This window comes from Saccopteryx bilineata, chromosome X, assembly GCF_036850765.1.
Source record: "Saccopteryx bilineata isolate mSacBil1 chromosome X, mSacBil1_pri_phased_curated, whole genome shotgun sequence".
Classification (NCBI taxonomy): domain Eukaryota; kingdom Metazoa; phylum Chordata; class Mammalia; order Chiroptera; family Emballonuridae; genus Saccopteryx; species Saccopteryx bilineata.
Genome location: NC_089502.1, coordinates 88,957,572 through 88,983,934, shown reverse-complemented (window position 1 = coordinate 88,983,934; position 26,363 = coordinate 88,957,572). Strand labels below are relative to the sequence as shown.

At 36.4% G+C, this 26,363-nt stretch overlaps 1 protein-coding gene across 3 annotated transcripts in view; it reads left to right on the top strand.

Moving 5' to 3' along the window:
• GABRA3 (gamma-aminobutyric acid type A receptor subunit alpha3) overlaps nucleotides 1–26,363 on the top strand; it is a 428,833-nt gene that overhangs the window by 389,258 nt on the left and 13,212 nt on the right. The gene's annotated exons all lie outside the window — the stretch shown is intronic.

The window sequence follows — 26,363 nt, the reverse complement described above, 5'->3', positions numbered from 1 at the left end:
CTGCATGTCAGGAGTGGCGTAAAAAGGGGAAAGGAAGGGGTCCCATCCATTCCCATAACCGAGACCTGTGAGGGAACTAGAGGTCCAGAGTGTGATGGCAAAACCGAGAAGGTAGCCCCCGTGTCCACAAGAAATGAGATGGACTTACCCACTCGTTGCAGCATACCCTGGGTTCTTTGAGTCCAGGCTGTGTCCTAGGAGTTTGAGCGATGCACCCACCTGGCTAGATTGGCCTTCCCATTCAGGCGGCTTGTCCTCCATGTAGAGGCGCTGAGGAAAAACCTACTGCCCAAAGGGGCAATCACTGTGCCAGTGACTGGGCTGCTTGTAGTCAGGGCAGGGCTCAGTGGGCAGCCGTGGGCAGGGGCCCTGCTGGGAGCAGTGGTCCTGCTTGCCACACTTAAAGCAAGCTGCTGGTGGCTCTTCTGGTCTCAGGGTTTCCACAATAGCTGGGGTTTGGAGAGTTACCTTCTGCTGCATGCGGGCCTGGTGAACAGCCTTGGCCTCTTTCTACTAGTTGGGACCATTAAAACCTTTAAATGCCATGTTCAAAGGTTCCTGATAGGGGTTTGGGGGTTGAGAATAAAAGGAGGAGGGCTCTTGTGGAGCCCGGCACCCAGATCCCGCAGGAAATGCTGGAGCCAAAGGAAAGACAGGGCAGGAACTTCCTGCAAGAAAATTGGGGTTGGATGTCCTGAAAACGGATGTAAGAGCCAATGCCAGGCTGAGAATAGCCTGACAGAGGAGGGGTTAAAGAACACAGTGAAGGGAGGGGCCCCTGGCCAGCAGGGGAGGAGAAAGAGATGGTAGTGGTGAATAAGAAACAGGTTTTTGTAAAGGGAGGGGAGGGGGCTCTCAGAGGGAAGAGACCCAAGCACAAAAGAGGTCCGCAGAAGGACCAGAGAAAAGTCCCAAGAGAGGGGCATCCCCAGGGGTCAGACAGAAGGAAGAGAGAGGTGGGAGTCCACGGAGAAGGAAAGATCAGGAGTGGAGGTTTTAAGTGAGGTTTCTCTGGCCAGAAAAAGGCCTGCGCGGTGTGGAACAGGCGGGACAGAGGTTAAGGATGGGTGCACGAATAATTAGAAGCTGTGTATGTAAGAGATCTCCAATCAGCTCCCAGCTTTTTTGGTGATAGTTAAATTGGTGAGGGTGTTAAAACCAAAAGTCCCTTCAGGAGGCTAATTCAGTGGGTTCTGTGGCCTGGCCACAGTGGAGAAGAAGAACAATTTCTTCTTTAGGGAAGGAGATTCCTGTGCCCCCACAGCCACCCTCAGTCCTCGGAGTGGTCAGTATTGAGTATTACCGTCCTAAAACTCAAAGTCTGGCCACGGATGGAAAAGGTAAAGTGGATGTGCTTGGCAACAAGCACACGCACTAGGACAGATGGAAAAGACTTCCCTGACATAGGTACAGTTTAGGACAGGGAGTCTCAGAGGAAAGAACCGAGAGGAAGGCTGGAGGCAGGGGACTTACCGCACCATGCGCCAAAGTGGATGGAAGGTCGGAGATCCTGGTTCTTTCTCGGAGGGGAGGGGAAAGGAGCGGTCCTTGCAGACTTCTAACTCCTTCCGGGTTTTCGGCACCAAAAATGTAAGGTATTTTTCCCTGCGAGAAGGAAGGAAGAGGCTTTACTGAGTACAGAGTGCACATCCCACTGGCAAGGTTCCCTGGCCCCCAAGTAAGATGGAGACCAGGGAAGTTGCACGGATTAAACCGTGTGGGAGATATTTAAAGGGGTCCCTCTAGGGAAGTCGAGCTAACATGATGTGGTGAAATCCCACTGGCTGGTAGACGGTCACTTTTTTTCCAAACGGTTCCTGTGAAGCTTCTTTTGGCACGCTTGGTTGTGGGCGGTTCTAGCCAAAGTTCGTGGGTCTGAGTTTCCCACATGACCATCCCCCATTATCCACCGACCTTACATTCTGACCTTTTGTGTTAAATAGAAAAAGGGGCACCGTTTATTCGTCTGGCTACTTCCTGCTGAATAGCGGTGTCATGGGGAGGGGGAGATCAGAAGGTGGTGGCTTTGAGGGGTGTCAGGAGGAACGTCTGTGTGGCTGTGACTGGAGAAACTTCGTGGATGCAGTCCTGTAAGGATTTAAAAAAAAAACAAAAAAACTCTACTTCCCTCACAGGTCTCGGTTATGGGAATGGATGAGACCCCTTCCTTTCCCCTTTATACGCCACTCCTGACATGCAGTTCTGCCTCAAGCTTGCCTCCTTACAGGACCACTAGCAGTCGGAACCACTGGACTCCATCCATCTCCAGCTCACCAAAAGGCTGGACCCTGCAAATCCTCCTATTACTCCTCTTTTTTTTTTTTAAATCCATACAGGACCGCATCTGTGAAGTTTCTCCAGTCACAGCCACACAGATGTTCCTCCTGACACCCCTCAAAGCCACCACCTTCCAATCTCCCCCTCCCCACGACGCCCTTATTCAGCAGGAAGTAGCCAGATGAATAAACGGAGCCCCTTTTTCTATTTAACACAAAAGGTCAGAATGTAAGGTCGGTGGATAATGGGGGATGGTCACGTGGGGAACTCAGACCTGGGAACTTTGGCTAGGACTGCCCACAACCAAGTGCACCAAAAGAAGCTTTACAGGAACCGTTTGGAAAAAAGTGACCGTCTACCAGCCAGTGGGATTTTACCATGTCATGTTAGCTCGACTTCCCTAGAGGGACCCCTTTAAATATCTCCCATGCGGTTTAATCCTTGCAACTTTCCTGGCCTCCATCTTACCTCTGGGCCAGGGAACCTTGCCAGGTGGGATGTACACTCTGTACTCAATAAATCCCCTTCCTTCCTTCTCGGCAGAGAAAAATAACTTACAAAGGGGTTAATAACCAAAATTTGTAAAGAACTTGTATATCTCAACACCAGGAAGACAAACAATCCAATCAAAAAATGGGCAAAAGAAATGAATAGACACTTCTCCAAAGAGGACATACAGATGGCCATTAGGCATATGAAAATGCTCAACATCACTAATCATTAGAGAAATGCAAATTAAAAACCACAATGAGATATCACCTCACACCAGTCAGAATGGTACTCATCAACAAAACAACACAGAATAAGTGCTGGCGAGGGTGTAGAGAAAAGGGAACCCTCCTGCACTGCTGGTGGGAATGCAGACTGGTGCAGCCACTGTGGAAAACAGTATGGAGATTCCTCAAAAAATTGAAAATCGAAATGCCTTTTGACTTAGCTATCCCACTTTTAGGAATATACCCCAAGAACACCATAGAACTGCTCCAAAAGGAGAAATGCACCCCCATGTTTGTGGCAGCATTGTTCACAATAGCAAAGATCTGGAAACAGCCCAAGTGTCCGTCAGTGGATGAGTGGATTAAAAAGCTTTGGTACATATATACTATGGAATACTATTCAGCCATAAGGAATGATGACATCAGATCATTTACAATAATACGGATGGACCTTGATAACATTATATGGAGTGAAATATGCAAATCAATAAAAACTAAGAAGTATATGAATCCATACGTAGATGGGACATAAAAATGAGACTCAGAGACATGAACAAGAATGTGATGGTAAAGGGAGTGGGGGGGATGGGGCGAGGAAGGAGAGAGGGGTGGGGGAGGGGAGGAGCACAAAGAAAACCAGACAGAAGGTGACGGAAGAAAATTTGACTTTGGGTGAGGGGTGTACAGCATAATCAAATGTCAAAATAATCTGGAGATGTTTTCTCTCAACATATGTACCCTGATTTATCAATGTCACTGCATTAAATTTAATTAAGAAAAATAGTTCTGGGATATAAAAACTTATCAACAACTGTACATTATAAATAAGATTATGGGATATTGGGGTAAACAAAATTTAATGTAAGCCTTCTATGTGGTCTAGTTCTCAAAAATTCACATTTGATTTGAATTTGAGTTAATAATTACCTAGAGCAAATTAGATGGTAAGTTCTTTTTATTATGTGTTGGTTGGACCATGTTTAAAATACACTGTTTCAGGTTAGTTGTTGCTACAATGGAAGAAGGACAAATGGCTCAAGAACATGATTGCTAATTTCAGGTATCTGGAAGGCTATCATAAAAGTCTTATGAAAAGAGTGGTAGACTTGTACTTTGGCAGTCGGGAAGAAGTGTAGGTGTGATTCGAAGGCAGAAAGAGAATTTGAATATATTATATTAAGAGACTGTAGATGTAAAAAATGATGACCATTTCTCCAATTACAAGGAAAGCTGAAACTGGCGGGAGGGGGAACCTTCTGCAAAGATGGTAATTTCAGTTTTCCCCCTTAGTCCCTCACTGTGGTCAATCCATTTAAGTTTTCTAAAAAAAGTTAATAAAGTATGGGAAAGAAAGCCCTCTGGAATGCATAAAATGGATCACTAATGTAAAGATTCTATAATTGTCTATATTGTTACAATGTGAAAGAATTAACAGTGAAAACCACTGACCCACAACAACAACAAAAAAATGATTCGTTGAAAGTAAAAGCTTTCGAATTTAATCATAACTTAATTTTGTTTATTTTTTTTTCTTAAACCTTATTTATATCATGACACTAGAATGGGTGGCATGAAACTATTTAAAATAATATAAATGATTTAAAATTTTATTCTGACCTTTACTATGGTTTGGAATTAGATAAAAAGTAAGAGAAAATATTTTATAAAAAGAAAAGAACATGTAGGAATAGATCAAAATAAAACCTCATTTTCTAACGAATACAAACAACTCTTATAATAGCACTTTGCAAAATAGGAGAACTGTGGACTTCTGTGTATCAACTACATGTGTTTATCACTGCTTCCTTTGAAGAGCCCACTAAAATAAAAATAAAAAATTAAATAAGATAGATATAAGCCCACAACTACCAGAAGAACTAGAGAAGGGGTTGCAGTTAGACAAGAGATGTTAATGCATGTTTTAGAAGAATAAATATGGAAAGAGAGAATATGATTTATCAAGCTGGAATAAACTAGAACCTCAGAGAAATGCAGTGTTTGAGGTGCTCAGTACAGCAGAGAATAAAGCACAAGTATGCAATGAGGGGAATTGGTAAAAAGTCTGTACAGCATAGTCAAGACCTCAGACCCTCCCCAATGTGAAATGTCTGTAGTCAAATATATACTTTCTAGAACAGCAGAAATTTCTTCTCTTTCTAAAGAAGCTGAGTGTCTCCAGAGAAAACACCTTCACATACTAACATTTGGAAGTATCTTATAAAATAACTTTCTTCCAAGTAATCACCTTAAATCTTAGACTACCAATGAAGCCCAGCTGAGATATACTGAGCACACAGAATCCTTTATGTTGCCAAATAACATTGAGATACCAAAATATTGAGAACTTCCAAAATGAAATTTGTATTGTAATATAAAAGAGAAAACCAAAGATTTAAAAAAAATAAAAACCAACTCATCTTAAAAGAACAAAGAAATTTTAGGGAATTAAAAAGATTATAAGAAAAACAAAAATAACTGGTATCTTATATCTGTAAATATATTATATTCTTAAGACAATAAAAGGAAATCAGAGAATAAGAGATAACTCTTAAGAATTTATTTTATTCTAAGAATTTAACCTCAGGTTACTAAGATAAATATATTTACATCTAACTTTATATATATATATATATTTCTAGATAATATTCAGATAGTGGTGAGTGATTAATATAATCTAAACCTGGATATATTCTTTGGTCTTTCATGATCATGTTGAGGTGGGCTGGTTGGCCTGGTAAAAAACCAGGTATCATGTAACTTCTCCCCAGCATTTACATTGAGCTTTTGAGAGTAAATACACTCTTTTAAATTTAATCCCAGAATAGGGAAATGGAAAATCTCTGCTCACCAGATTCCCCATTTTTTATTGTAAAGAAAACCAGAGCTAACTAATAATGACACCAACCCTGGATTAGTTAGAGACTGTGTGGTAGGAGAGCTTTGCAGTCTTTCACTAGGGGCAGACAACCCAGGCCTTATGTTAAAATCACACACTTAAAAAGCAAGACAGAAACTTCTGAATACTTGGTGCTTAGCAGCAAGCATTCTACTTTAATCTTCAATGACACCCTGGATTATCAATTTTTGTTGTTGATTAAATCAAGCCTGAGAATGGTAGACAGTAGCTGCAGATCCACATTGTGTCTCCTATGAATATCTCTTCAATTTAAATATTGTTTATTTTTATAGAATATAAACCAATTTTAATATTCAATAATGCAAACAGGTACCTATTTCTAAATAAAACTGTAACATTAAAAACAAAAAGAAAAAATGTATTAAAAAGAATTGCTAAAATAAAAAAAAATTCAATATAAAGGTGGGAAAATAAACTGAAGGAAATCTCCCTACAAATAGGATTAAAGGGAAAAATTAAAAATGTAAGGGAAAAGGTAAGAGATTTAAAGATAAATTTAGGAAGTCCATCTAACTCAGAAGCTTCAGACTGAACAAAGTGGGGGAATGAAGAAAGTTAACAAAGAACTAATACAAGATACTTTTACAAATGGAGACATAAACCTCCATATTAAAAGTGTCCTTGGGCCTGACCTGTGGTGGCACAGTGGGTAAAAGCATTGACTTGGAACACTGAGGCCACCGGTTCGAAACCCCGGCTTTCCTGGTCAAGGCACATATGGGAGTTGATGCTTTCTGCTCCTGCCTCCTCTCTCTCTCTCTCTCTCTCTCTCTCTCTCTCTCTTCTCTCTCTAAAATGAATAAATAAAAATAAAAATAATAAAAAAAAGTATCCTTGACCTGGCCAGTTGGCTCAGAGTATAGAGTGTCTGCCTAGTGTATGGATGTCCCAGGTTTGATTTCTGGTCAGGACACAGAGAGAAGCGACTATCGGCATTCCCCTTCTTTTTCTCTTTCCTATCCATAGCCAGTGGCTTGATTGATTTGAGCATTAACCATGGACACTGAATATATCTTGGTTTGTCTAAGTGTCAGCCTCAGGTGCTAAAAATAACTCAGCTGACTCCAACACCAGCCCCAACAGGGTTTGCCAGGTAGATCCTGGTTGGGGCACATGTGGGAATCTCATTCTCATTATGCCTCCTCTCACTTAAAATAAATAAATAAATAAATAAATAAATAAATAAATAAATAAATAAATATGTCCTCATAGGCCCACATAAAGGCACATCACCATGATTTTTCAGAAAATCAAGAGTAAAGTGATAGTCCAAAATTTTTGGGAGAGAAAATAAATGTTATCTAAAAGAAATGATTAGCATAATGGCATGAAACTTCTCAACAGCATTGGATGTTGGAAGGCAGTGGAACAATAAATCTCATAAATATAAGAGACAAATGATTTTCAACCAAGAATCCTATACCTAGCCAACATATCAATTAAGTGGATAAGTTTAGTAGTCATTTTTAGACCTGGAGGAGCTCATAAATGTCTTTTGTTAGCACTCCAACCTGTGAAGATACCAGAGGATACGATCTATTAAGACAATAGAGTACAACATAGAAGAAAAAGATGTTGGACCCAGGAAAGAGGATATCGAATGGAGGAGTTAAATGAAGGGAAGTCCTAAGTTTGAAATAGGATAATTGAGATGTGTTTATAGTCACTAATAATAAAGTTACCACTGATTATTGGTTGAACTAAAAATATTGCTATAATTGTATTGGAGGAGCCCTGGCCAGTTGGTTCAGTGGATAGAACGTTGGCCCAGCATATGGAAGTTCTGGGTTTGATTCTTGGTCAGGGCACACAAGAAGAGTATAACCATCTGCTTCTCTCTTCTCTCTCTCCCTTCTTTTCCTCTTCCCCTCCTGCAGGCCATGGCTTGATTGGTTCAGGTGTTGGCCTGGACACCGAGGATAGCTTGGTTGGTCTGAGTGTCAGCCTCAGGTGCTAAAATTAGCTTGGTTGATTCCAGCATCAGCCCCAGACTGGGGTTGCTGGGTGGATTCCTGTCAGGGTGCATGTGGGAATCTGTCTCACTATCTCTCCTCCCCTCACTTATAATAAATAAATAAAACAAAATGAAAGTGTATTGAAGGATAAGGTTGTATAAGTTTATCATGAAAGGTAATTATGTGTAAAACTGGTAGAAGTATTAACATATTATTTAAAAATATAGAAATAACTTTAGAAGTATCAGGTAAGAGAATTAAAATAATTATAAGTTGTTGGACAAGTCTGGGAAGCAATTGTGTATAGTTCCCCTGGTTTTCATTATAAGTTTTTAAGTTTTCCTTTTTTTAAAAAAAGTATATTACTTTGATTACATTTTTGAAAAATAAAAGCATATTAAAATGAAGAAATAAACCTCTACATTTAACCAGAATATAATTATTATTCTTAGAACTGCATTTAAAATATTCATAAACTCTTACCTAAATTTTGTAAACAGTAATTTGTAGGCTCTTTTTCTTGTTTTCAAATAAAAGTATATGAATTCCCTAGAGTGATAGTTTATCTTATATTAGAGAAAATGCTCAACTTCCATTCAGATCTTGGAAAAGATTAGTTTCTATCATTAATGGCTTTTAAATCTATTGGGCATTTCTGTGAACATGGCCACAAATCAAGTCACACCTTAGTATTTTCTCTTTGGGGTGAATGGTAATCACTGTGGGTGAAGTTGTACTAATAAACTACTGATCTTCCCATTCTGTTCTGACAGTAGGCAGGGATAAATTCACTGACAATAATTATATTCTACCACTGGTGAATCTATTGAAACAAACAATTAAAAATAACAGCTGTTATTTCTGAAATATCTGTGGATGCAGAGCTAAACATTACATGACCCCAGTACCCTAAGATGGAAAGTATAATATATATGCATATATATACAGAGCCTTGATATAGAACCAAGAGTTGAAAGTCTAAGAGAGGAAACTGAATGCTCCCTCTTCATTTTTTTTTCTTCTTAAACTCAACTTAGTTGTTTGCATTTTTTTTTTTAAGAAAACTACCTTTTCAGCTGCCATTGCAAGTGAGAACCACCCTTCCACTTATTCCCTATTGCTTCCAGGTCATTATTACTACTTTCCTTCAGGCAGACAACTTTGTGTTTTAATGCTCACCCCATCTAGCTATCTCACTATATTTTTCTTCATCATCATACCAATATTATGTCTCTATGCTCATTTCATATCCAGGACTTTTATAACTAGTTCACATTATTTGCAAGCACACCAAATTTTCCTAGTTTTTTTTTTTGTTTGTTTTTGTTTTTGCTTTTTTTAACTTCAAAAAATATTTTTTTTTGAAAATTAAATTTAAACAGAATGAAATTGTTCAATAGGAGTACATAGGTTTCAGGTAAACATTTTGATAGCATTTGAACTGTTGATTATGTAATCATTTTTTATCACTTTATATTGGTCCCTCTTTACACCCTCCCCCAGCCACTCCCACACATTTCCCCTGGTAACCACTTCACTATTATCTATGTCTATAAGTCTCAATTTTATATCCCACCTATGTCTGAAATTATACAGTTTTTAACTTTTTTTAATTTACTCATTTCACTCAGTATTATGTTCTCAAGGTTTGTGTATGTTTTCGTAAATGATACTATGCCACCATTTCTTATGGCTGAGTAGTATTCCATTGTCTATACAAGGTCCCTCACCATATTGTTGTTCACTTTTCATGGTCTCACTGTATCACAGATTTTTAAATTGTATGCATCTAATTTTGTATCGTGGATTTTTTGCTATATCACAGGATTTTGTAATATATTGGTGTTTGTATATATTTATTATTTTAATTATTTTTTTGGTAAAATGAGCATTTTCTAGCCTAATATAAAAAGAGTTTGGAGAATGTTAGTAACAGTGTGGGAAGGGTTTATAAGAGTGTGGTGAGGGTTTACAAAGCCTTAAAATATATATAAAAAAATAAAATAAATACAATGTTGCTACTTCGCAGATTTTTGCCTATCTCAAGGGGTTCTATAACCTAACCCCCTTGATAGACCACTGTATGTACCACATCTTCTTTATACAGTCCTCTATTGAGAGACACTTTGGTTGTTTTCATGTCTTGGGTATTGTGAATAATGTTGGAATAAATATGGAGGTACATATGTCTTTACATACCAATGTTTTAAAGATTTTGGGATAGATTGCCAGTATAGAGGTTGCTGGGTCATGTGGTAATTCTATTCTTAATTTTTTGAGGAAACACCATACTTTCTTCCATAATGATTGTACTAATTTGCATACCTACCAGCAGTGAATGAGAATTTCTTTTTCTCCACAGCTATTCCAACACTTGTCATTACCTGTCTTGTTCATAATAACCAATCTAACAGGTGTGAAGTGATTTCACATTGTCATTTTGATTTGTATTTTTTGAATAGCTAATGAAGATGAGCAGCTTTTCATATATCTCTTGGCCATTTGTATGTCTTCTTTGAAGAAGTGTCTGTTCAGGTCCTGTCCCCATTTTAAATTTTTTATTTTTATTTTTCTGAAGTTGAAAGTGGGGGAGAGAGAGAAACAGACTTCCACATGTGCTCAGCCAGGATCCACCTGGCTTACCCACTAGGGGACAATGCTTTGCCCATCTGCAGCATTGCTCCTTTGCAACCAGAGCCACTCTAGCACCTGAAGCAAAGGCCATGGAGCCATCCTCAGAGTCTGGGCCAACTTTGCTCCAATGGAGCCTTGTCTGTAGGAGGGGAAGAGAGAGACAGAGAAAAGAAAGGGGGAAGTGTGGAGAAGCAAATGGGCGCCTCTCCTGTGTGCCTTGGCTGGGAATCAAACCCAGGACTTCCACACGCTGGGTTAATGCTCTACCACTGAGCCAACCGGCCAGGGTCTTTTCCCCATTTCTTAATTGAATTGTTTGCTTGTTTGTTGCCGAACTTTGTGAGTTCCTTATATAATTTAGATATTAACCTCTTATTGAAGCTGTTTGAAAATATCTTCTCTCACTTGCTGACTGCCTATTTGTTTTGTTTTCAGTTTCTTTTGCTGTGCAGAAGATTTATATTTTGATATAGTAACATTTATTTATTTATTTTTCATTGCTTCCCTTTTGTTTGGGGTCAAATTCATAAATTGTTCTATACAGCTAAGGTCCATGAGTTTAAGTACCTATGTTTTCTTCTATGTAATTTATTATTTGAGATCTTATATTTAGGTCATTGATCCATTTTAAATTAATTTTTGTGCAGAGAGGCAAACTGGTGTTAAGTTTCATTCTTTTGCACGTGGCTTTCCAATTTTGCTGGCACCATTTATTGAAGAAGCTTTCTTTTTCAATTGTGTGTTTTTGACTCCTTTGTCAAAGATTATTTGTCCATATATATGTGGTTTTATTTCTGGGCCCTAAATTCTCTTCTGTTAGTCTGTATGTCTCTTTTTCCTGCCAATAACATGTTGTTTTGATGATTGTGGCATTATAGTATAATTTGAAGTCAGGTAGTGTGATACCTCCAGCTTCATTCTTTTCCCTCAGAATTGCTTTGGCTATTTGGAAGTTTTGTATAGTTCCATACAAACCTGGTGATTTTCTGTTCTATTTCTTTACATTGGGATTTTACATTGGGATTTTGATATACATTGCATTAAATTTGTATATTGCTTTGAGTAATATGGCCATTTTAACTGTGTCAGTTCTGTCAATCAATGAACATTGAATATTTTTTATTTCTTTTTCAATTTCTTTCAATAATGTTTTATAGTTTTTAGTATATAGGTCCTTCACATCCTTTGTTAAATTTATTCCTATGTATTTTATATTTTCTTGCAATTGTAAAAGAAATTATTCTTTTTGAGTTCATTTTCTGATGTTTTATGGTTGACATATAAGAAAGCAATAAACTTTTGTATATGATTTTGTATCCTGTGACTTTACTATATTTGTTTATTGGTACTAATAGTGTTTTGGTGACATCTTTAGGGTTTTTTCTATATATAGGATCATTTCATCTGCAAAAAGTGATACCTTTCTTCTTCTTTCCCAATATAGATGCTTTTTACTTCTTTCTTTTGCCTCATTGCTCTAGCCAAAGCTTTCAGAACAATGATGAATAAGAGTGGAGTGGGAATCCTTGTCTTGTTCCTGATTTTAGAAGAAAAGCCTTCATTTTTTCACCATTAATATGAAATTAGTTCATGGTTCCTCATATATGGCCTTTATTATGTTGGGGTATTTTCCCTCTATCCCAATATTATTGAGTGTTTTAAACATTAAGGGATGTTGTACCTTACCAAATGCCTTTTCAGCTTCTTTTGATATGATTATATAATTTTTATTCTTCGTTTTTTTGATGTGCTGTATTACATTGATTGTTTTATGCATGTTGAACCATTCTTGTGCTTCTAGAATGAATCCCACTTGATCATGATATATATATATATATATATATATATATATATTTTTTTTTTTTTTTTTAATGTGGTGTATTTTATTTACTAGTATTTTGTTTAGGATGTTTGCATCTCTATTCATTAGATATATTGGTCTGTAGTTTTCTTTTTTGTATTTTTTTTAAGTTTTGATAACAGTTATGTTGGCCTCATAAAACGTGTTAGAGAATATTGCTACTTCTATTTTTTGGAAGACTTTGAGAAGGATAGATACCAAATCTTGTTTGAATGTTTGGTAAAATTTGCTAGTGTAGCCATCTGGTCCTGAGCTTTTGTCTTTTGGGAGGTGTTTAATAGTTGTTCCTATTTCTTCCCTGCTAATAGGTCTATTTAGGTTTTCCACTTCTTTGTGATTCATTCTAGGAAGACTGTATAGTTCTAGGGATTTATCCATTTCCTCTAGTTTTTTGAATTTTGTGGCAAATAATCTTTCATAATATTCTACTATGATCCTTTGTATATCTATGATGTCTGTGGTAATTTCTCCTCTTTCATTTTGGATTTTGTTTTTATGAGTCCTTCCCCTTTTTTCCTTAGTAAATCTAGCTAGTGGTCTTTTGATTTTATTCATCTATTCAAAGAATCATCTCTTTTCTCTATTAATTTTTTCTATAGTTTTTTGTTTTCTAATTCACTTAGTTCTGCTCTAATTTTTACTATTTCCTTTCTTCTGCTGACTTTGGATAGCCTTTGTTCTTCTCTTTCTAGTCCTTTATGTTGCGATGTTAGGTTGTTTACTTGGGATCTCTCTTGTTTCTTGATATAAGTCTGTTATGCTATAAATTCCCTCTTATGACTGCTTTCACTGCATCCCAGAAATTTTGATATGTTGTGTTGTCATTTTTCAATTATCTGTTTTGTTTTGATCATTCCTTTTATTTTTTACATTTTTTTTATTTTCTTCCTTGACCCAGTCATTTTTTAGAACTATGTTGTTTAATTTCCACATTTTTGTGGATTTCTTTACTTCTTTTTTCAGTTTATTTCTAATTTCAAAGGCTTATGGTCAGATAATATTCTTGGTATAATTTTCATCTTCCTGAATTACTTGATGTTACTTTTATGGCCAAAGATATTGTCTGTCCCTGGGAGTGTCTCATGAACACTAGAGAAGAATGTATAATTTGATGTTTTGGGATGAAATGTCCTGTGTCTGTTATAACCATTTGGTCTAGTGTGTTGTTTAAGGCCGATGTTTCTTATTGATTTTGTTTTTGGATGTCTATCAAAACGCGTAAATGATGTGTTGAAATCTCCAAGTATGATTGTGTTTTTGCTTTTATTTTTAGATCAGTTAGTAGATTTCTTATATATATTTGATGCTCCCTGGTTCAGCGCATATATATTAAAAAGTGTTATGTCCTCTTGATACAATGTTCCCTTTATCATTATGAAATGAACATCTTTGTCTCTAGTTACCTTTGTTGTTTTGAATTCAACATTTTCAGATATGAGTATGGCTATACCTGCTTTTCTTAGAATAGTATTTGCTTGAATAATCGTTTTCCAACCTTTCCCTTTGAGTCTACTTTTGTCCATGCAGCTTAGATGTGTCTCTGTAAAGGAGTATATGGTTAGGTTTTGTGTTTTATGCAATCTGCTACTCTGTGCCTCTTTACTGGTGAATTTAGTCCATTTACATTTAGGGTAATTATTGACACTTTAAGATTTCCTATAGCCATTTTATATTTCATTTTCTGGTAGCTCTGTGTCTCGTTTGGTTCTTCTCTTTTGTGTTTCTGTCAGTTGTTCTTGTTTGGTGGTTTCCATATTTCTTTCCCCCATTTCTTCTTTTTTAAGTTGTGTCTGTTTGAGTAGTGGCTTATTTATGGGTGGTTACCATTAGGTTATTAAGAGAAAAATGCTCATATGTATAAGAGTTCTTTGTGTTTTGAGTGCTTTTGCACCCCATTTTTCTTTGCTACTACAGTTTTGTATCCTCTCCCCTTTTATGCTATTGTTGTTACAGATGATCCTTGTTTCTATTGTGACTTTCTTGGAATTTTTATATGGTTTTGATTTGTTTTGTTTTTGTTTCTGGTCAAATAATCCCCTTGAGTATTTCCTGCAATGGGCATTTTCTGGTGGTAAATTTTCTGAGTTTCTATATGTCTGTAAGAGTTTTTTTTTCCTTCATATATGAAAGATAAGTTTGATGAATATTGTATTCTTTGATAGTAATTTTTCTCTTTTCATTCTTTGAATATTTGGGTCTACTCTCTTCTGACTTTTAGAGTTTATTCTGAAAAGTCTGATGATAAACTAATGGGATTTCCTTTATATGTTATATTCTTCTTTTCACTAGCTACTTTGAAGATTCTTTGTCATTTATTTTTGACAATTTTTTTATGATATGTTTTGAAAAAGATCTGTTTGAGTTGAGGTAACTCAGCTTTCCATTCGCTTATTGCATTTGAGGCTCTAACCCTTTCCATAGGCTTGGAGAATTATCTTTTATTATTTATTGAAATAGGCTCTCCATACTTTTCTCCCTCTTTTCTTCTTCTGATATACTTATTATTCTTTTATTGCTCTTTCTTTTTATTGCTTTGTCTAATGGTGTCAGACAATTCTTGTAGAGCACTCTCATTTTTTTTTTAATTCTTGAGTTTCATCCCTTTTTTTCTGTAGCATCTCTAGTTGTCTGTTTTCAATGGCTCTGATTCTTTCCTCTATCTGGCTGGTTCTATTAGCTAAACTTGCTACCCCAGTTTTCAATTCATGTATTGAGTTCTTTATCTGTTTTTTTAAAGTTTCAATCTTCTTAGTGAGGTATTAATTTCATTTTCTGAGCTCATTAAATTGCCTCTTTGTGTTTTCTCACGTTTCATTGAGTATTTTCAGAACTTTAATTTTCAATTCATTATCATTTGTCTCCTAAGTTTTCATGTGATTTAGATTATTTTCTGGAGATTTTTTATTTTCTTTCTGAACTATATCTCTGTTTTGTGTAGCCATGGTATTCAATTTCTTCTTCATTGAGAGTGGTATTTTTTAAAAGCCCTAACCAAAAAAAAAACCCCTAAAAATATAAAAAATCAAAATTAGAAAATGCAATAAAAATATAAAGATTTTAAAATGAAAAAAAGTAAAAAGAAAAACCACAGAAAACAAAGTTTGAAAAAAAATTCTAAACAAACTCACAGAAAAATAATAAAAAATAAAATGAAATTCAAAAGGGATAAATTGAAAAAAGAATAAGGAAAACAGGTAAAAAAAAGGAAAAATATATTTTAGTTTTGAGTGGTATCTTCCAGTAGATGTCACTGTATTATAGGTTTTAGCTCTGTGAAATTCCTGGGCTGTTCTCCACTGATATGTTGCTGTCACAATGATGTCAGTGTGGTGGTAGTTGCATTGATGGGTGGAACATGTTGTGAGGCCTTTAAGGCTTCAGGTTTATGGCTTTGGCTTTATGGTTTTAAGGCTCTACCAGTGGTGATTTCAGGCTTCTGGGTGCTCCTCACCAGGTATCAACAGACCTGGGGACCAGACATGGAGCACCTATGTTCTTCAGGGCAGAGATTTTCTCTGGAGAGCAAGCTGTGGGTTTTGTCACTGCCACTCTCTGTACCCATGAGTTGAGGAAGCTGGGGTGTGGAAAGTTGGGAGGCTACACTTTAGTTTTCTCTATCTCTGCTGAATGTGGGCTGCAGGCAGACTGCACAAACACTGGCCATGATCCTTCACTCTGTCTGCTTTGGTTTAGTTTATTACCCTCTGCCTCTCTATCTCACCACTCCTCCCAGCAGAAGGAGACCCAGTCACTCTGGATTTCCCTCTTTGTACCCTTTAGACAAAATCAAGCAGCCTGAGCTTGCCTCTTTCTTGTAGTCCAGCAGATTAAAAAAAAAAAACTCAGTCACTTTGGGTTTGTCTCTCCTCAAGATTCTGCTGCAAATACCTTTTGACTTCTGCCCCACTTTTTATTTTCTGCCCCACTATTTTATCCATTCTATCTTTAGGCCAGTCCATGCATAGATTATTGAGACATTCTTTTAAACTCAGTGGGGGTTCTTTTGCTCTGTTATAGTTGTTCTATTTGTTGAAACTTTGAGGGGAGGTATCAGGAGTGTCATTCACACTGCCATTACTCTGACTTCATCCCTTTCTTTGTTTTTCAATTTTATGACTTATCTGACATAAACTAGAATTGAGCCTATGGCCAGTAATATCAAATGTCCTCTGAATTGTCAACCCTGCCAAGCACTGCTACTGATTCCACCAGTAAGTAAGGACTTTGCAAATGAACCAATTGATTCCCTGTAATACTTGTTCTAGTGTTTTGTTTTATTATTTTAGGAAGTACAAAAGAGTTAAGTCAGACAGTGGCATTTGTATGTTTGGCACTGTCACCCAATATCGGAAAACCTTATGGTTACCTTTTTACAGACACATGAGGTCATATGTTCTGCAGAGCTCTCCTTTATGTCATTCTTGGTCAGTGGTCAAATTTTAGTTTCATTTGTGGTTATTTATCTTCCCCTCATTTCATATCTGTATATTCTTCTGTGCTTTTTTTCTAGAATTATCTTCCTACTCCTCATAAACTTTCCTTTACTTCCCTTAGGAAATACTACAGTATTCACCATTCAGCAAGGTCAGCTTTTTCACTGAATGATACCTCCAGCTAACTCCTCTTAACTGATACCATTTCTCAACTGAGATCCCTTCTACTGCCTTCCAGTTTGGTAGTAGCTGCTCATCTTCTTACTCTTATTTTCTGGAAGTGTAGTTCACATCTTCTTAATCCCAATATTGCTTTCAGACCATTACTCTTCTGTCTCATATTGAAGCTATCTCATTTGAAGCTCCAGATCTTCACCTGTATTTTTATACATTAGGATTTCCTGTTTTCTCCTTTTCCTTGATATTTTCTTTTGCACTCAAATCAACGTATCTCACTAACCTCATGGGATTTCACTTCTTAATTTTATTTCTCTGCTTTCGTTCCATCCATTTTTGACCAATAGTTAGAATGATCATTTAAAATTGTAAATTAAAAAATTTTTCCCAAAATATTTTAATGGCTTTTTACTACACTTACATTACAATTTATAATCCTCAACATGGCTTTCAAAGCCTTACAGGATTTGGTCCCCAGATCTCTGATAATGACTATCAGCATGCTTTTTCTTTTCTTTTACTTCACATAGATCACAGATGGCCTCCTTGATGATCCCTGTAAAGTCACTCTCATTCCAACCCCAAGTGCTTTGTCATTACTATTTTCTCTCTCTGGAAGTTTTGTTGTACAGATCTTTTTATGGCTTGCTTTCTTATTTTATTCAGATCTCTGCTCACCTTGTCAGACTTTCTCTGAGTAGCACTCATAATCCTTCTCTGCCTCTTTCTTGCTTTATGTAGCACCTTATACTTCTCACCTCCTCACATTATATTGCTATATATATTTAGCTGCTTACATGTTTATTATATGCTCCCCTTGGAATGTTAGCTCCTTGAAGGCAGGGGCCATGTTTTACTCTTCAGTGCTGCAGCCCAGCACCTAGCACAGAACCTGCCATGTAGTAGACTCTCAGCAAATACTTAACAAATGAATGAATAACTAAATAACTTCTGTAGTTTCTCAAAATCCATGATTCCCTCTGTTGTCCTTGCTTTCCATTCAAGCCTTGGCTGCATGGAGTATCATGACAGCCACTCACCAGCACTCCTCAATCAACCTCAATGCAACTACTCTACTGCTTTCTGGGGAAAAAATTATAGACATTAGTAGATTGATGAGAGTTATGAGCTTATACTCTTAAATTTCTCTGGTCCTTCAACCTGTGCCTGCAATCCTTCTCTGAGTCCCTAAAATGTTCTATCTTCTTTAACCTATTTTAAATCTTGACCATTTGTTTCACTTTCTGTATGGGGAATGTACAAACAATTGTATTAGATTTGCCTTAACTTACCATGTACATTTCATCCCACCAAAGCATAGATAGGATTTGAGTCTCATCCACTCTTTGCTAGGCTGTCAGCTGGCCTCAGGTAATTCCCTACTTATGCTATGGATACTTTATGCCCTCTGAGTAAACTGGTCCAAGTAATTACTTTTCTTCCACTTGGATCATATCTCCTTTGTATTGGGTTATTGACCTCTTTATTTTATTTTAATTTTATTTTATTTAGAAAACTAACTTTAACAGAGTGACATTAATCCAAAAGAGTACTTAGATTTCAGGTAATCATTCTTTCTAATCACACATATTTCCTTCATCTTTTGAATTAATTCTCTTGACTGATTATTTATGATTGTACGTTTTTGTGTGTTTTCTCCCTTATATTTAAGTTTTCTCTTATTTTCTTATTTAGAAATTAAATTTTATAGGGTGATATTGATCAGTTAGGGTACACAGGTTTCAGGTTAACATTTCTGTAGCACTCAAACTGTTGATTGTGTTGTATACCCATCACCCAAAGTCAATTCATTATCCATCACCTTATATTTGTCCCTCATTTAGTCCCATCACCCAACCTGCTTCCCCCTGGTACGCACTTCAATTTTATCTATGTCCATGAGTCTCAGTTTTATATTCCACCTATGTGTGAAATCGAATTTTTAGCTTTTTCTGATGTACTTATTTCACTCAGTATAATGTTCTCAAGGTCCATCCATGTTGTCATAAATGGCAAAATATAATTTCTTGTGGCTGATTAATATTCAATTGTATATATGTACTACATCTTTATCCAATCCTCCTTCCAGGGACACTTTGGTTGTTTCCATGTTATTGCCACTGTAAATAATGCTGCAATGAACATAAGTGTACATAACAATATTTTTGAGTTTTGGGGGTATATACCCAGTAGAGGGATTGCCAGGTCATAAGGTAGTTCTATTATCAATTTTATGAGAAACCACTATACTTTCTTCCATAATAGTTGTACAAATTTACATTCCCACCAGCAGTGAATGAGGGTTATTTTTCTCCATAGCCTTTCTAACACATTTATTTACCTGTCTTGTTGATAACAGCCAATATAACAGGTGTGGGGTAATATCTCATTGTAGTTTTGATTTGTATTTCTGTAATAGTTAGCAAAGATGAACATCTTTTCGTACATCTGCTGACCATTTCTATGTCTTCCTGGAGAAATGTCTGTTCAGGTCATCCTCCAGTTTAAAAAAAATTTTTTAAATTTACTTTGTTGACATAATTTCAATTGTTCCAGTGAATATAACACATTCAATGCCCTGCATCATGTGCCCCATACCCCATGCAAAGTCCCTTTCCATTCCAAGTTTGCCCCTCTTTTCCCACTTCCCCCTACATCCTTCTCCTCTTTCCTTCTTGGACTTGCTACCCTATCATCTGTATCTATGTGTTATGTACATATAAATTCCCTAATCCCTTCGCCTTCTCTGATCCCGTTTTCTCATCCCCCTTCCTCCTAAGATCTGTTCATCTGCTCCCTGTCACCCCACCTCTGCCTCTATTCCATTCCTCAGTTCACTGTGTTCATTACATTCCACATATAAGATAATATTTGGCTTTTTCTGCCTGGTTTATTTCACTTAGCATAATAATCTGCAAGTACATCCATGCCATCATAAAACATAAAATTGCTTTTTTTCATGACTGCATAGTGTTCCACTGTGTATATGTACCACTGCTTTCATATGAACTTGTCCACTGATGGACACTTGGGCTGTTGCCAGATCTTAGCTATTGTAAACAATGCTGCAATAAAAATGGGGGTGCATATATTTTTTTGAATTAGTGTTTTGGGATTCTTAAGATATATTCCTAAAAGTGGGATAGCTAGGTCAAAAGGCAGTTTCATTTTTAATTTTTGAGGAAATACCATACTATATTCCACAGTGGCTGAACAAGTCTTCATCCCCAACAGCAATACAAAGGGTTCCCTTTCCTTCACACCCTCACCAGCATTTGTTTTATGTTGATTTGTTAATGAAAGCCATTCTGACAGGTGTGAGGTGGTATCTTATTGTGATTTTAAATTGCCTTTCTCTCATGATTAATGACATTAAACATTTTTTCATACGTCTATTGGCTATCTGTATATCCTCTTTGGAAAAGTGTCTATTCAGTTTCTTGTCCATTTTTAATTGGATTATTTACCTTCATGGTGTTGAGTTTTAGAAGTGCTTTATAAATCTTTGTTATTAACACCTGATCAGAACGTATTGGCAAATATGTTTTCTTATAGAGTGGGTTGTCTTTATATTTTGTTAATGTTATCTTTGCTATGCAAAAGTTTTTAGTTTGATAGAGTCCCATTTGCTTATTTTGTCCTTTATTTCACTTGCCTGCAGAGCTATATTGGCAAAAATATTGCTAGGAGAGATATCAGAGAGTTTACTGCATGTACCTGTTCAATTTTCCCAACACCATTTATTAAAGAGACAGTTTTTACTTCATTATATACTCTTGCCTCCTTTATCAAATATCAATTGACCATAGAGGCGTGGATTTATTTCTGGATTATCTGTTCTGTTACATTGATCTATATGCCTGTTCTTATGCCAGTAACAAGTTGTTTTTATTACAAAGGCCTTGTAGTGTAAGTTAATATCAGGAAGTGTGATACCTCCCACTTTGTTCTTCATTTTAAAGATTGCTGAGGCTATTTGGGTTGATTTTTGGTTTCATATAAATTATTGGAATATTTGTTCTAGATCCGTAAAGTATGCCTTTGATATTTTAACAGGAAATATATTGAATCTATAGGTTGCTTTGGGTAGTATAGAACTTTTAATAATGTTATTTTTTCTTAACCATGAACATGGTATATGCTTCCACTTGTTTGTATCTTCCTTGATTTCTTTTTTCAATGTCTTATAATTTTCTGAGGTCAAGTTTTTTATCTTCTTGGTTAAATTTACTCCTAGGTACTTTTTTTTTTTGGTTGCAATAGTGAAGAGAATTATATCTTTAATTTCTCTTTCTGACAGTTTATTGTTGGTATATAAAAATGTCACTGATTTCTCAATATTAATTTTATATCCTGCCACTTTGCCAAATTAATTCATTAGGTCAAGTAGTTTTTTCACTGAGATTTTAGGGTTTTTTTATGTACAGTATCATGTCAGCAGCAAATAATGACAGTTCTACTTCTTTTTCAATTTGGATACCTTTTATTTTTTATTCTTGTATGATTGGCTGTGACTAAAACTTCTAGAACTATGTTGCATAAGACAGGTGAAACAGGATATTCCTATCTTGTTCCTGATCTGAAGGGAATTGCTTTTAAGTGCTGCCAACTGAGTATGATGTTGGCTGTCAATGTGTCATATATGTTCTTTATTATGTTGAGGCATGTTCCTTGTATTACCACTTTGCTCAGAGTTTTGGTCATAAATCGGTGCTGGATTTTATAAAATTATTTGTTTTTTTATCTATTGATATAATCATGTGATTTTTGTCCTTCGTTTTGTTTACATTACTAATCACACTTATTGATTTGTGAATATAGTACCAGCCTTGACTCCCAAGAATAAATCAATTTGATCATGATGTATAATCATTTTAATGTACTTCTAGATTCAGTTTGGTAATATTTTGTTGAGAATTTTAGCATCTATATTCATCAGAGATATTGGCTTATACTTTTCTTTCTTTGTAATGTCTTTACCTGGTTTTCAAATATGGAAAATGCTTTCTTCATAAAATGAGCTTGGAGTCTTCTATCCTCTCAAATTTTTTGAAATAGCTTGAGATGGATAGTGTTTGTTCTTCTTTGAATGTTTGGTAAAATTAGCCTGTGAAGCCATCCTGTCCAAGACTTATGTTTGCTGTAAGTTTTTTAATAACTGTTTCGATTTCATTTCTTGTAATCAGTCTGTTTATGTTTTCTTATTCTTCCAGATTGAATTTAGGATGGTTGTATGTTTCTAGAAATTTATCCATTTTGTCTAGGTTGTCAAATTTTTTGGTATATAGATCTTTGTAGTATTTTATTACAGTCCTTTTTATTTCTGTGGTGTCAGTTGTTACTTCTCCACTTTCATTTCTCATTTTATTTGTTTGGGTCCTCTTTTTTTATTAATGAGTCTGGTTAAAGATTTACATTTTCAGAGAACTAGCTTTTAATTTCATTGATCTTTTGTTGTTGTTTATTTTCTACTCTCTATCATTTATTTCTGCTCTGATCTTTATATTTCCTTCCTGCTACTTTCTCTGGGGTTTATTTTTTCTTTTTATACTTCTTTTTGGTGCAGGGTTAGGTTGTTTCTTTGAGTTTTTTTCATGCTTCTTAATGTATGCCTGTAATGCTATGAACTTCCATTTCAAGATTGCGTTCAATGTGTCCCAAATTTACATAAAGTAATTTTTTTCTTTCTTTCTTGCTCTTCTTGTTTTTCATTTATTATTTTAAAACATACTATTTACCCTCCAAGTGTTTGAATGTTTTTTAGTTTCTGTTGATTTCTAGTTTTATGCTTCTGTGGTCAGAGAAGATGCTTGGTACAATTTCAAACTTTTAAAATTTATTGTTACTTGTTTTGTGTCTTAACATGAGGTATATCCTAGAAAGTGTACTGTGAGCCCTTGAAAATAATGTATATTCAGGTGCTTTGTGGTAAAATGTTCTGAAGATATCAATTAAATGTTGGGGTCCAACCACAAGTATATACCAGGGTCCCAAACAGGAAAAGTTATGGAATTGAAATAAATGATAGAAGACTTAAAGATATATATATATATATATATATATATATATATATATATATAGATAGATAGATATATATATAGATATATATATAGATATATATAGATATATATATAGATATATATAGATAGATGGGTTCAGGAGGATGCCACGGCAAACAGTCTCTACTCTTCATTAGCCATAATGTCTGTGCTCCCAGAAGCACATCCACTTTTATTCATAGAAAAAATGTGGTCCATCAGCAATTCAATTAAGTTTCCAAGGCAACTCAAAGACAACACCCACCATACCATCCAAATCTGCTTTACACTAATAAGAAACTAGCTTCCAGCCTCTTCCAGAGAACATGGGTGAGAAAAATGAGAATCAGGTGTAGCTCTTTGTTAACAAGGCAAATGAGGTGGGGTTCAGGCCCAGCACCTCTGTCCAGATTGCAAAAATATCGTTTATTTATTCAGTCCCCAACATATCTCCCTTTATATATATATTTTTTTTAATTTTAATTCTTGTGCTGTGATTCATACTCGTCTGAATTTCTGTGTTCCAATTTGGAGGCAGACTAGAAAACTATAAAATAAACAACAAAATTGAAATAGCCAATGCTAACAGATACTATAACAAGTGTCCTAATACAATTAAGTGATTAGATTATCAAGCAAAATCTTAACTAATACAACAGGATCTATAATAAAAATTCTTGCCTGACCAGGCGGTGGCACAGTGGATAGAGTGTCAGACTGAGATGCGGAGGACCCAGGTTCGAGACCCTGAGGTCGCCAGCTTGAGCACGGGCTCATCTGGTTTGAGCAAAAGCTCACCAGCTTAGACTCACAGTCGCTGGCTCCAGCAAGGGGTTACTCGGTCTGCTGAAGGCCCATGATCAAGGCATATATGAGAAAGCAATCAATGAACAACTAAGGCGTTGCAACATGCAATGAAAAACTAATGATTGATGCTTCTCATCTCTCTCCATTCCTGTCTGTCTGTTCCTGTCTATCCCTCTCTCTGACTCACTCTCTGTCTCTGTAAAAAAAAAATTCTTACACTCTTTTTTTCTTTCAGAGACCTTGGGTCCAAGCTAGTGAGCTTTTGCTCAATCCAGATGAGCCTGTGCTCAAGATGGAGACCTTGGGGTCTCGAACCTGGGTCCTCTGCATCCCAGTCTGATGCCCTATCCACTGTGCTACTGCCTGGTCAGGCAAAATTCTTACAGTCTTAAATGTCCTTAACATGTTAATGTAATTTCCCCAAGTCCATGTTTACACTGTCACTTCATATTATTTGTAAATGTAACCCAACCCCACTTCAGTCCGAGAAATGTCCCAAGGAGCAGGAGTCACACACATTCAGGAAAAGTCCACAAGGCACTGGAGTTGTGATCACACTTCCACACTTTGCAGCTAAAGTCCAAGTCCCAATGACCACTGCTTCTAGCTGATAACAATTAAGATAGACTGGTAAAGCCCTCTGCAGCATGTATGGAGATGGAGCTTCCATTTTTTTTAAACTGGGGAGATGAACCCAGGGTGCCTTTCCCTGGAGGTCTGCAGCCATAGCATGGTGAAGAGAACCTTGGGATACACTGTGCTGGGTGACAGAGGTAAATTTATCTAAATTAGGAGCAGGTCCCAGCCTAAAATAGGCATGGGGCATTAAGGCAGGAGGTATAAAGGAAACACTATATCAGAAAATAAAGACTATCAACACCCACAGAGATCTTCAAGGGATGAATAAAAATCCAAATATTTAGGCAAGGCATAGTAAGTGGCCCTCATGTCCACAAGAAATGAGATCAGTTTACCTGCTACTTGGAAGAAATACCCTAGGCCCATCTATGGTGACGTAAGATGGGGCCAACAGCCCTGGGCACCTTTATTCTTCAGTGGTAAGTCCCAGGAGGCTGAGAAAGGATAGGTCACAGATGGCTGGAGTGGGGCTGGAAGAGACTGAACCCTCTCTTAGAGGAGTGAGGGGGAAGCTTACCTTCCAGTGTCCCTTTTCTTTCCACAGCAAAGGTATATCCCTGGTAGGGGCAGAGAAGCCTGGCTGGCTTTAGCTCAATGACCTTCCTTTCCACTCTTGAAGCAGGGCCCTGATGAGTCCTATGAGGTCCCCTTGGGGCATTGGAGCCTTTAAGGGTGCATGCCAAGAGCTGGTATTTTTCCTGATCTCTTTTGGGCTTTATCTGCCTTTTCTTTTCCTATTGGTCATAACAGACCTTAAAAGCCATGCTCAGAAGATCTCAGTAGGGTTTTGAGGGTCCACATACACCTATATAAACTTTTTCTGTATATCTGGAACTATTTAGAAAAAGACAAAACAGCATTACTAGCTGGATCAAATAAAAGAGGGTAGAAGTTTGCAAAAGAAAGAGGTTTGGTGTCTCCTATACATCAGCATTCAAAAGAAATTCTTCAAAGCAGGAGTTCCAAGACATGACTCCCCTCCTTTTTATATATATGTGTGTGTGTATGTATATAATTTACAATTGACCCTTAAGCATTTGTTGAGTACACTCCACAACACCTTGATCTCAAAAACTGCAAGGAACACTCATCTCAATTCCAACCTACAAGTTCATAGAGCAAATGAACTTTCAAGCAACATTCTCACATCCATCAAAACACTTCTACCCAATTAATCAACAGGCAATTCAAAGAGTAAAAAAAAATACACCTTTGTTAAGCAAATCCACCCTGCTTCAAGCTTTGCAGCTACAGCAACTTTAGCTTGGAACAGTTTGGCCAAATTAGGAAATCTTTAGGATTTTCATTTCATTTTATCCAAATTTCAGTGAGCGCACTTTACTTGTTCCAATTAAACTTTTAAATTTGTAGGGATGATATTTTATTTTTACATTAGAGCCAGCATTTTCAATTTTTGCATGCATAAACTTAATTCAGGCCTTGAAGAAAGACACATTTAGACATTAAATAAAGACTTCACATATAATTACACAAATCAAGAGTAAAACCCAGGATTTTAGAGATTAGAATGTGGCCTGCTTGATCTTAAGTAGGGCTATTTTAATAGGAATGTGGTAAGAATAAATACCAGACGGAAATCTCTCTTGAAAAATATTAAGTTGACCATATGAGATTTTTGTTTAGGCATATCCAAACAGGCTCCCCCTTCACCCTCTTTCCAGGCATGGAACAGGAAAGAAATAAAATGATCTAGAACATTAAAGAAAATTAGATAATAATACAACTTTAAGAAGTATCCTAGTCTTTTCATTATTCTCAACAGAAAAAAAAGGATGAAAGCATAGTAAAATAAGTCTTATACAGTTGTTCTTGTAAAGTGAGTCCCTCATTCAGAATCATGGTGTCTCACCAACTGTTCAGGAATCCACCAAGGACCTTCAGCAGACCT